Here is an 11,296-nt window from a genome sequence, read left to right on the forward strand (position 1 = left end):
GATGTCCAGTGGACAATGACACCGCTTCCTGATGTTTTTTTTGTTTGTTTTCGTTTGATTCCTTATTTCCAAACCCCATAGTGAGAAGAGATTCTGTCTCATCCCTCATTGCCAAAAATCTCCCAGCATGAACCAGGGCAACATCTATATAATTCTGCTGCACTGACCAGGATTGTAAGCAAATTAGCGTGCATTCTGTCAACATGCTTCTAGTTCTATCACATCCAATCTGCCGGTGAAGAACAAAAGTCCCACGTGAATGTGATTTTCAAGCCCAGTGAGAACAGAGGGAGAGAATAACATTTCGGGACAACAACAGTAACTGTCTCATTTACGCAAATACCCACAGGTATAAGTAATTACTAAGTCCCATTATTTCCCATCCTGTACATCTGGTGTATTTTTGTACGCTAACAGATTCAGAGTGAATAGGTGTGGCTTTGTTACAATCTGTATTTGGCACATGAAAGACAAACAAGCCCAGGATCAACAGAGGGCGTCTCTGCCCCATTCTGCTGCTTTGGCGCTGGGCTGGGTCTAAGGCCTCAGTGTTGAGGAGTACAGCAGCTTCAAAGTGCCTCCGTAATCTGAAGGAACTTCACAGGCTGAGAGAAAGTAACTGTCTCCAAAAAACCCACCCTGCTAAGATGGCGAGCAAGACGCTAATGAAAGGCAGATAAAGGGATTGTGGGATTGCTTGGTGCAGGCAGCCAGCGCTGCGGCCACCTTAGCCTAACACAAAAAGAGCATCCGGTAGAGGTAGGGTAGTCTTTTATCTTCTTTCCCGCATTGCTTTTTCGTTTCAAGTATCTCGAGTCAGTTCTTTTGTGTTACGTATCAAAAACAGGAGCACACAGACCAACAAATAATTATCCCTCCAAAGCTTTCATCCCAGTCGAGGATGATTCATGTGAGTAAAAAAATGGACACACTGTGACAAGTAAGGTTGGGCTAATATAGGTATGGGGTAACTCCGTTTTGGAAGGAAGTATGATGCATAGTGCTGTCGTTTTTTGCTTCGAATAAAATACCATCATTTTTTTCCAGAAGTAAACCAGAGGATCAGAGAGGAACTCACGTCTGTCATGTTGTCTGCTCTTGGCAATATGCGGAATGTTTGGATCCCTTATGACATTTCAACAATTAATGACTTTCAAAGTCTTATTCCAAGTGCACGTTGGTTGTCCTTCAGGGATTGTTATTGTTTTCTCTCAAGTTTCCCCCTTCTTTCTATACCCAATTTGGTGTCCAATTTGTGTTTATGGCCTTATTTTGATACAGCAACTCCCAACGAGTTGTAGATTGGGACTCTTTGCCACAACACTTCCAATTTAGGTCAAATGCATCCTTTTTCCTTTGATCATCCTTTAGATGTCTCTAGAACTGGATTAGAGTCCACCTGTTGTAAATTCAATTGATTGGAGATATTTCTGAAAGTCCAAGGAACTCTCTGTAGATCTCTGAGATTTTGTTGTGTCAAGGCATAGATTTGGGGAAGAAAGAATTGCTAAAGCATTGAAGGTTCCCAAGAACACATTCGCCTCTATCATTGTAGAATAGAAAATGCTTGGAACAAGCAAGATCAATCTAAGTAACTTAGTTCAGCAGGTGTACAAGAACCCAGTGAGCTTCAGCATGCAGAGATGGGACTGCAGACAGGGGAGAAACTACCAGAGGGACAACCATCTCTGCATGACTTTGACAGTCAGGCTTTTCTGATAGATTGGGTAGATGGAAGCCACTTCTGAGTAAAAGGCATATGACATGCCACCTGAAGGACTCATGAGGATGAGGAAAAAGATTCTCAGGCTTGATTAAACTAAAATCCAACTACTGACTAAAAAGTCTACACACCCCTGTTAAAATGCCAGGTGTTTGTGATGTAAAAGAATGAGACAAAGATAAATAATGTCAGAACTTTCTTCTTTTAATGTGAACAATTCAATTGAAAAACAAACTGAAATCTTCTAGGGGAAAAAATGAAAAATGAAAACCTTACCATAACCTGGTTGCATAAATGTGCCCACCCACTCATAACTGGGGATGTGGCTGTGTTCAGAATTAACCAATCACATTCAAACTCATGTTAAATAGAAGTCATTACACACCTGCCATCAGGTGACTCTGATTATTCACAAACAAAGTTAAACTGTTCTAGTAGGATTTTCCTGACATTTTCTTAGTTGCATCTCAGTGCAAAAGCCATGTTCGCAGAGAGCTTCCAAAGCATCAGAGGGATCTCATTGTTGAAAGATATCAGTCAGGAGAAGGGTACATAATAATTTCCAAAGCATTAGATATATCATGGAACACAGTGAAGACAGTCATCATCAAGTGGAGTAAATATGGCACAACAGAGACATTACCAAGAACTGGACGTCCCTCCAAAATTGATGAAAAGACGAGAAGAAAACTGGTCAGGGAGGCGTCCAAGAGGCCTATAGCAACATTAAAGAAACGGCAGGAATTCTGGCAAGCACTGGCTGTGTGCTACATGTGACAACAATCTCCCATATTCTTCATATGAATGAGTTTTGTGGTAGGGTGGCTAGACAGAAGCCTTTTCTTAAAAAGAAAAACATCCAAGCCCGGCTGATGTTTGCAAAAACAAACATCAAGTCCCCCAAAAGCATGTGGGAAAATGTATTATGGTCTGATGAAACCAAGGTTGAACATTTTGGCCATAATTCCAAAAGGTATGTTTGGTGCAAAAACAACACTGCACATCACCATAGAACACCATACACACAGTGAAGCATGGTGGTGGCAGCATCATGCTTTGGGCTGTTTTTCTTCAGCTGGAACCGGGGCCTTATTCAGGGTGGAGGGAATTATGTTCCAAATACCAGGCAATTTTGGCACAAAACCTTCAGGCGTCTGTTAGAAAGGTGAAGATGAAGTTCACCTTTCAGCACAAAAACAATCCTAAGCACACATCCAAATCTTCAAAAGCTTGCTTCACCAGAAGAAGATTAACTTTTTGGAATGGTCCAGCCAGAGCCCAGACCTGAATCCAATTGAACATCTGTTGGGTGATCTGAAGAGGGCTGTGCACAGAAGATGTCCTCACAATCTGACAGATTTGGAGTGCTTTTGCAAAGAAGAGTGGGCAAAAATTGCCACGTCAAGATGTGCCATGCTAATAGACTCCTACCCAAAAAGACAGAGTGCTGTAATAAAATCAAAATGTGCTTCAACAAAGCATTAGTTTAACCTTTTCACGCGTGAGTTTCAAATATTCCTTACCGACCCCCCAGCGTGAGTTTTTTTGCACGTGACTTCGGTACTCTGCAGCATTTGAACTCATGCCAGCCTTTGAACAGTCACCTTGCTAGGTAAGGAACACTACATGCATTGCATTGCAAGCTTCTCTCGTTGACTCGAATTCTAAGAGCTACAAAAGTTGGTTGATTTATTACTGTAGCTAGCTAGAAAACGTCAGCTAACCGCTAGCAAACATCAGCTGCCCGCTAGCTAACAAATCGTGACCAGTTATTCAATGCAGTGAAAATGAATAAACTATATAAAATGCATACAACGGGGAACGTAACTTCTAGAAAGTTTTTGCAATGGTTTTGATCGGTAGTAGTCGCTAATATAATTCGTTTTTGTGCATTAGTGTTGGCTGTCTGTTGGTACGTAACTAACACTTCTTGTCCCGATTTGAATGCTTTCTACCTGGTTAATATCATAGTATGGTCTTGAAACAATTACAATCAGGAAATAAAGTTATAAACACTGTTTGAGCTAAATGTGAGTAAATAATAGCGCGGTTTTACCAGCCATTGTTACGTTACTTGTAGCTAGGTATGCTAATGGTGCGTTCTAAACATGACGTTCTAATCACACCGGTGTGATCGTACGCTCCAGGGACCACTCAAGATTGATCACACTGGTGTGATCGTACGCGCCAAAGGGTTAAGGGTGTGCACCCTTATGCAACCAGGTTATTGTGAGTTTTAATTAAAACATTTCCCCCCTCAAAGATTTCAGTTTGTTTTTCAATTGAATTGTTCACGTTATAGGTCACATTAAAGGTGGAAAAAATTCTGATCTGATTTATCTTTGTCTCATTCTTTTACATCACAAGAACCTAGCATTTTAACAGGGGTGTGTAGACTTTTTATATCCACTGTATATCTGGCTAAAACAAGGTACCTGTCATCCCCTCTCTTATACCATTCATACAGTGCAGGATGATCCATGGTGGTAGGAGCATCATGGTATGGAAATCCCAGGAACCAGGAAAATGGTCAGGATCAAAGGAAGGATCAATGAATGGAGCAAAATAAAGAGGTCTTTGAAGCAAACCTGATCCAGAGCCCACAGGACCTTAGACTGGGGAGAAGATACATTTTTCAGCATAACAATGACCTGAAGAACACAGCCAAGACAATGTTTGAGTGGCTTGTGGACAAGTATGTGAATGTCCTTAAGTGGCCCAGCCAAGGCCCGGACTTGAACCTTGTTGAACATCTGTCGGGTGACTGCAATGAGGATTGCAGTTCATCGCTGCTCCCTTTCCAATCTGACAGAGCTTAAAGGGAACGTACAAGAAAGTATTGGATAAACTGCCCTGTTAAAGGTGAGCAAAGCTGGTAGTGTAATACTTAAGAAAACACAAACTGTGATAGCTGCCAAAGGTGCTTCTATGAAGTACTGAATAAAAGGATCTGAGTACCTGATAAATAATGTTTTTGTTTTCAATAAATTTGCTAAAATTAATAAATGAACATTTACGTTGTAATTATATGTTATGTCTAGATTAATTGCAAAAAATATGTGCAGCTAGTTCAGCCAGGGAACCTGTATGGGAATTGGCTAATTTACGCATAAGCTGATGTTAGCATCACTCCTACCACAGTCTGACGATTCCTAATCCACCATGGCGATCTGTTTAAGATGGTCAGGGTAGTCAGTCTCTCTGCTACTCCGCTGGTTGTCTTAGCATGCAGTTCCTTACTCCTAAGGAACAGAACCTAATGCCAAGACTTTGTATGTGTATAGTTTGTCTAGTAATGGTTAAATGAAGTTGTGGCGTTATCTGTCTGAAATGATAAGTTATAAAAGAGGTCTATAACACAACAAAATGAGGAGAAAGTGAAGGGGTCTGAATAGTTTACAAAGGCATATTGAAATGTACCTACTAGGCATGAAATGCAAATTATTTAAAGACCCTCATTCTTTTCTTTTCCTGAAATGGGTACATTGGTGCACATGTTCATCCACTATTGAGTGCTGGAGTAAGCATGTAGAAAGAACCACTAGTTTAAATTAAATACACTGCTCAAGAAGAATTATCCTTTACTATGGCTGTTATGTCTTGAGAGAGGCCAGGAGGCCAGAGCCAGAGTGATTCTCTCAAATTGAGTGGCCCTGTCATCACACTATGTAATGTACAGCAGTCCTTCAATTTCCAATGAAATCGACACCATCGCCTTCGTTACCCAATGGAGTGGCTGTTTTGCTCATTAGATTTTAAGCTTCATGTGTTTGAGGAAGCATACCCTCATAGTATTATAGTGTAATGACACTGATATATATATATATATATATATATATATATATATATATATAATATATATAAAAGTATATATATATATTGCCCAATGGAGTGACTTAGATGGTGCCATTTGGAGGCCCATGCAATGCTTTCTGACTATGGGCATGGCTGTGTTTGCAGGTGTCAGCCTATAATATCTAAAATCTGCAGAAACAGGCAAGGTATGGGGATGTAGGGCCAAACATTTTAATTGGTATTTTAATTAGACTAAAGACCTTTTTTGCATGTACGTAGTTGAACTGGGTAACTCAAATAAAGAGACTACTGTATGAGCCTATTTTGACAACATAAGAATGGACGTGTTCACGTCCATTGTGAGCACAATATCATTTAAATAATATCACCATAACATTTAAATTAAAATTAGATTCACACTAGCTACAAGACAGTCGTGCTCTCCCTTAAGGCAAAACACACTCATTGTGCATGCAGGCCAGACCACTGACCTGGAAGGCATATGAACTCACTGCTGTTACTGGTCAAAGTAGAATGTTATAGTGCAAGTGAAAGATGTTTTCTTACTTATTTTTTTTATTTTTTTACACCAGATTGACAAATCTATTGAAGGCAAGCCAATATTACAATACATATTCAAATGCGCCGTCTGTGCACATTCATTATACTAATTATTTTTTATCCTATTCACTCATATATTTGTTGAATTGTTCTCATCACCATCGGATGGCGCTGCTGTTGGTTTGGTTGAAGCTTTAGAACCATAACTGGGTCATAGACCCCAAAGAGAGGACCTCATTCCTCTCTCAAACACCCCATCCCCTGACTGTTACTACAAGGGCCAGCTTTTATCTCTGTCTGTGTCCCGCCCTGCTTGCACACTGTTACGCAATGACACCCCGAAGCACCATATCCATGGACGTATGTCCACCCCCCCCCCCCGCACACACACATTCAGACCCCCAGCCTCTCCAAAAAAAATACACACTAGTCTTCCTCTGCAGGATGAGCGCAGACACCAGCCTGAATGATGAAGTTCATCGACCTGCTTCATGCGTCATTACAAGGAAGAGCATTGCACAGAAACATGTTCCCTGTAATTGAACTAGAGCGAACAAGAAAGCTGCTCTTTGCACGCAGAGATGTGAGAGTAGATGATAATTCTGGAGTTTCTGCCTCTTTCAAAGAAGCCTCCTTTTTCTAAAGAAGCTTTCTGTGTGACCTTGTTTCCTTGGAGTTAAAAAACAGAGAGAGAGAGCAGAGAGGAGGGGGAATAGGGTAGAGGGAGAGAGGAGGGGAGGTGGGGTAACTTCAAAAAAACACTTCAAAAGGAATACATAATTGTTTCTGCTGGTTTTGTTGTTTTGATACGGATCGGCGAAGCAGCGAGTGGCGAGCAGGAAGCTTTGATTTGAGGGAGCCTTCCTGGAGAGGGGTTCCTTCTGTTGGTGGCAGGGTGGAGGAGAGAGCGGGGGCCCTACTGATTAAACTCCTGTTTGTTTTAATCTTCCTTTTGCCCCAGGGGAGGCCCACAGAGAGCCAGAGAGCCTGCTGGGGAAAGACGCAGTGCTACGCTGGGTTCCGGAGGCAGACACCCTCCACTCACCACCAGCGTCCTGGGAGGTGGAGGGAGCAGGGCAACGTGTGCTTCATCACAGTGTTAAGAGGGTGATGGGGGTAGGTGGATGGTGGATAGGGGGTTCACAATGGGCGGTTGAGGGAGTTGCAATAGAGAATGCAATAGTCAACGTTTATAAGCTTGTCTTTGACCATAATATTATTCCTTGAATGTTCGATGGTAGATCTTTAGTGTTGCTCAAACATCGGTCTGGTTGGAACATGACTAATGTTTCCAAGGCCTCTGGCCTGTAATTCTTTGCAATCATGTCTATGTTTTTCCCACTTTCCTATGTAAACAGATGGTACACTTCTCTTGTTCCAGGTAAATGGTCCAGACCTTGATGTCTCCAAATAGCTGTCAGATACTGTTGCTAAGTATTGATACAACAGTGCATTCATCTCCTGCTTTTTCTACTCTCGCAGCCTCAGCCACCCATATTGTAGTTAATTGCCGTGGGGGTTGGATGGGCACCCCTACCGGCCGCCTCTGTGTTAAATGGCAGTTTTAGCACTTGCGAGAGGTCAGTGGACGTTGCCGGAGGTCAGTGGACGTGCTGTGTAAGACAACTGAGTGGCAGTGGGGTGAGTGTTGAATGTGCTAGCAGGGCCCTCGTATGCTAATCCCATCCGTTGTCCCGACTCTGTGCACGCCAACATGCGCACAACACGTTCATCTACAGTCACTCTGCTCCATGATGTCCAGTCTTGTACAAGATGAGTTTAGAATTCTGTAACACGAGAGGCAGAATATTGCACACCGTTCGAGGTATAGGACAAGAACATGGGACAAGAGTTGATACATTAATGTGCATTTAGAAATAATCTGCTTTGCAGCATCGAAATGGTGACTTTTAGTAACTTGTGATATGTCACATTTCTTCTTCTTTCTTATCCAGTGAATATTCTTTGTAGTACGATTTTTGGAAAAGTATTTTAAGGAGGTACGCTGAAGTTGCTGAACGACACATTTTGTTGAAGTCCTTTTGAGGAGGTTTTTCAAACATGATCGTTTCAGATCCTATTTACACACAGAGAAGAGTCAGGGATGATGGTAGACAGGCACGGTTTTATTATCTAGGAGGAAACAATCACTCAGTCCATCCACCTCCACCAGGCAGCGTGAACAACAGAGCTTGTTATCGAGGTCACATCAAACGCGCCATTACCGGCAACTGACATTTTAAATATTGAACTGATTGCTTAAAAGCTGCCGGTGTATGCATGGATTGGATGTGAGAAGAGCTTGGTATTGCTGACACAAGGACAGATGTATATTTCAGCAGTCTTTTCCCTGCTAAACTGCCTAATAGCTGTGGGGATGACACAGATTAAATGAGAGCAGAGCTGCAGATCTGTTGGTTATGTCTCCGGGCTGCTAGTGAAAGTGCTGTCGACCATTTCCCCTGTCATCCCTGATCCCCCTCCTCATCCTACCCCCTCATCCTACTCTCAACACACTCCTCAGTGTGCTCCCTTTATCTCAGCAGAGGTTCCCTGAGCAAAACAGAAGCCCCACACCAGGATACTGGGGCAGACAGCAGAGACACAAAAGGTGTTTTTCCACTGCAGGTTTGTGTGGGATCTTGTTTAGAAAATCGTGCTTCCATCATTTTCCATTTTCCCATGGCTTTAGGAAACCAAGAAGGCTGGTGAGTGGCGTGAGAACAAAACTTTTTTCCTGGGAAAACAACACGTTCATGAGGGAGATCAATGCCATGTACCTGGAAAAACCTGAGGCCCAGTGTTTGAAAGAGGAAACACCTTTATCAAAATTATCCCATGGAGGTCTGAGTATCTATCAGGACTCCAGGTAATTAGAAACTCCCTGGTTGTCAAGGTATTAATTGGACACTAATTAATTATTCACTCCGGTCACATGATCATCTATCTGAAATCATTTTCCAGCTGAAAAGTCACAAATTGATGGATTAGTGGACAAAACATTGAATATGTACTTATATTTGAAGAAGATTATATTTCCACAATACCAAGGGCATTGTGAATGTCTTTTTTAAATGACTGAAAAGGTGGTAGGCCCAGGCTGGCTCCTCAGCATCAAAGTGCCTTTCCCAAGTGTACACATCATAGTCTCTTTTCTGTCTAACACCTGTTTCCTTGTGAAGGTGTGGGCCATCTCCAAGCGCTCCTGCAGTCTCCTGGCACAACAGGTGGGCCCTTGGGGCAGCCTGAACGCCCTTCATGCAGGTGTCAAGTAATCTCTCCCTAGCACGAGTTGGCTGGAGATGGAATCGTGGTGAAGCACACCGTGAGGACTATGGGCAGGTTATCCCAGTAATGCTGGTGTTTGGATGCGATGTTGGCCAGCTTTTGTGCCAGTGTTTTTTGAATGTGTATACAAGGTCAGTCACACATGCTAGCAAACCCACAGGACTCAAAGTTCCCAGCCTGGTTGCTGTGAATGGACTCAGCATTGGCAGTTTTGGAAGAGGTGAGGGCATCGACAACGGTCCCTGCGTCCTGGCTGGGCAGGGCTTATTTTGTAAAATAGTCCATAGCCTTGAGCACCCAATGGTTTCCATTTTCTGTGCTTTGGAGCAGCTTGACCACATCCCCTCCCCACTCCCTCCACGGGAGCCACGAATGGAAGCTGCAGAAGCTGCATGGGAATGACCCAGAGGACCCTTCCTCGCTGTGCAGCTGTCGCAGCGGTAACAAAAATCCTCTGCATCCGTCCTGCGCTGACCCCAGGAGAAACCCTGGCGGAGGGTCTTTGTGACCCCAACGTCCAGATCCCTCCTACTTATGCCCTGGAGCACAGCGTCCCACAGAGCTATTGGGAAAACCACCTGCCACCTCTCCTCTCCAGTAGCTGGCTCCTGTAAGGACAATGTAGGTTGCCATCAGCGAGACGCAGATTATCAAACTTTGACCGTAGCTCTTTGGTATCATGTGGGAGCACCGCTACCTCTTCCCCAGGTGGTCTCTGAAGCCTGCCCACTGCATTTCCCACACTGCCACATTATCTGCCACTTCCTGGGGCACCAATAGGATATGATGGGGACACATCCTGATGGGGTGTGTGTTCTGCCCTTCCCCTCATGCAACTCCTCCAGCCACAGGAACGTCTCAAGGTTGCAAACATAGTGTGCTCTCTGGGTTATTAGCAACTTAGCTGAAAATGCGCTTCTCCAGTGGCAATGAGTTTTGAAAGAGTTAGTTGATATATATGCATTTTAATACCAGTATCTACTTTTGTCCTATGTATAAAGACATTATTTTCATCTCACTGCTGCAATCTGCAGTTCTTGCCGGTTAGTTGGTTTGCATGAGCTTGCATTGACTTGTAATCTCTTAGTTGTTTTAGATACTTGCAGTACTTTCCTTCCCAAACTAAACCACCCTGGACTAACTGATACTATTCTGGTCTTGTTCAGTGAGGCAAGGAGGAGGAGTCATATAAGGAGGAGGAGTCATATAATTGGTTAAAATCCAATCCTGTATATGTTAGAGGGAGGATTCTACACAGTGCACCTTTACAAACACATTGCATTGCCCCAGCGTTCAAACTGTCTAAAGGAGAATTCTGTGTAACCAGTGAGGTCATCGATGTTCAAGGGTGTTATACAGAGTGCCACTGGCTGGCAAGTTCATTGCCCTGAATATACTCACAACTTTGCTCATGCCTCCCTGTCATTTACTTATATTATTGTACATTAATAAACAGCCTACAAATCAATGTTGAAATTTGTTTGAGAAATATCAGAGAGAATCTGAATGACAACCAAGAATTCATGCCCTGATATGAATCACAGTATCTGTAACGTCAATACTAAATGATTTAGAGAGGGTCACTAACTGTACCCTCACATATTAGTGAGTATCACTGGCACACCCTACAGCCTCCAGCCCTCACAACAAGGCTTCTGTTGTGCTAGTGGCTGTTGGTGCTGATGCTACAATATAGTTTCCATCAAATCAAGATACTAATAGTAACACATGGTTTCATTAAGAATTATAACACTAGAATGGATATTGCTGCTCTGGAGATATAGGCTACTTACACATTCTCTGAATGTTTTATTGCAGTAGTCTTGGATTTCTGTCTACTCGAATACTTGCTGTCAGAAAATAACTTTTCAAGCCTACTGTCTGCAGCCTACTGTAAGTATTGCATAGTGTCTGTTGTGTTAACAAGCA

At 42.9% G+C, this 11,296-nt stretch overlaps 1 long non-coding RNA gene across 1 annotated transcript; it reads left to right on the forward strand.

Annotated features, from left to right (window-relative positions):
• Positions 1 to 7,225: 7,225 nt before the first annotated feature.
• On the forward strand, positions 7,226 to 10,817 carry LOC117592910. The gene is made up of 3 exons (XR_004574641.1): positions 7,226 to 7,720; positions 8,772 to 8,948; positions 9,262 to 10,817. It is a non-coding gene; the product is annotated as an uncharacterized LOC117592910 (long non-coding RNA).
• The last annotated feature ends 479 nt before the right edge of the window (positions 10,818 to 11,296 follow it).

This window comes from Esox lucius, chromosome 2, assembly GCF_011004845.1.
Source record: "Esox lucius isolate fEsoLuc1 chromosome 2, fEsoLuc1.pri, whole genome shotgun sequence".
NCBI classification, from domain to species: domain Eukaryota; kingdom Metazoa; phylum Chordata; class Actinopteri; order Esociformes; family Esocidae; genus Esox; species Esox lucius.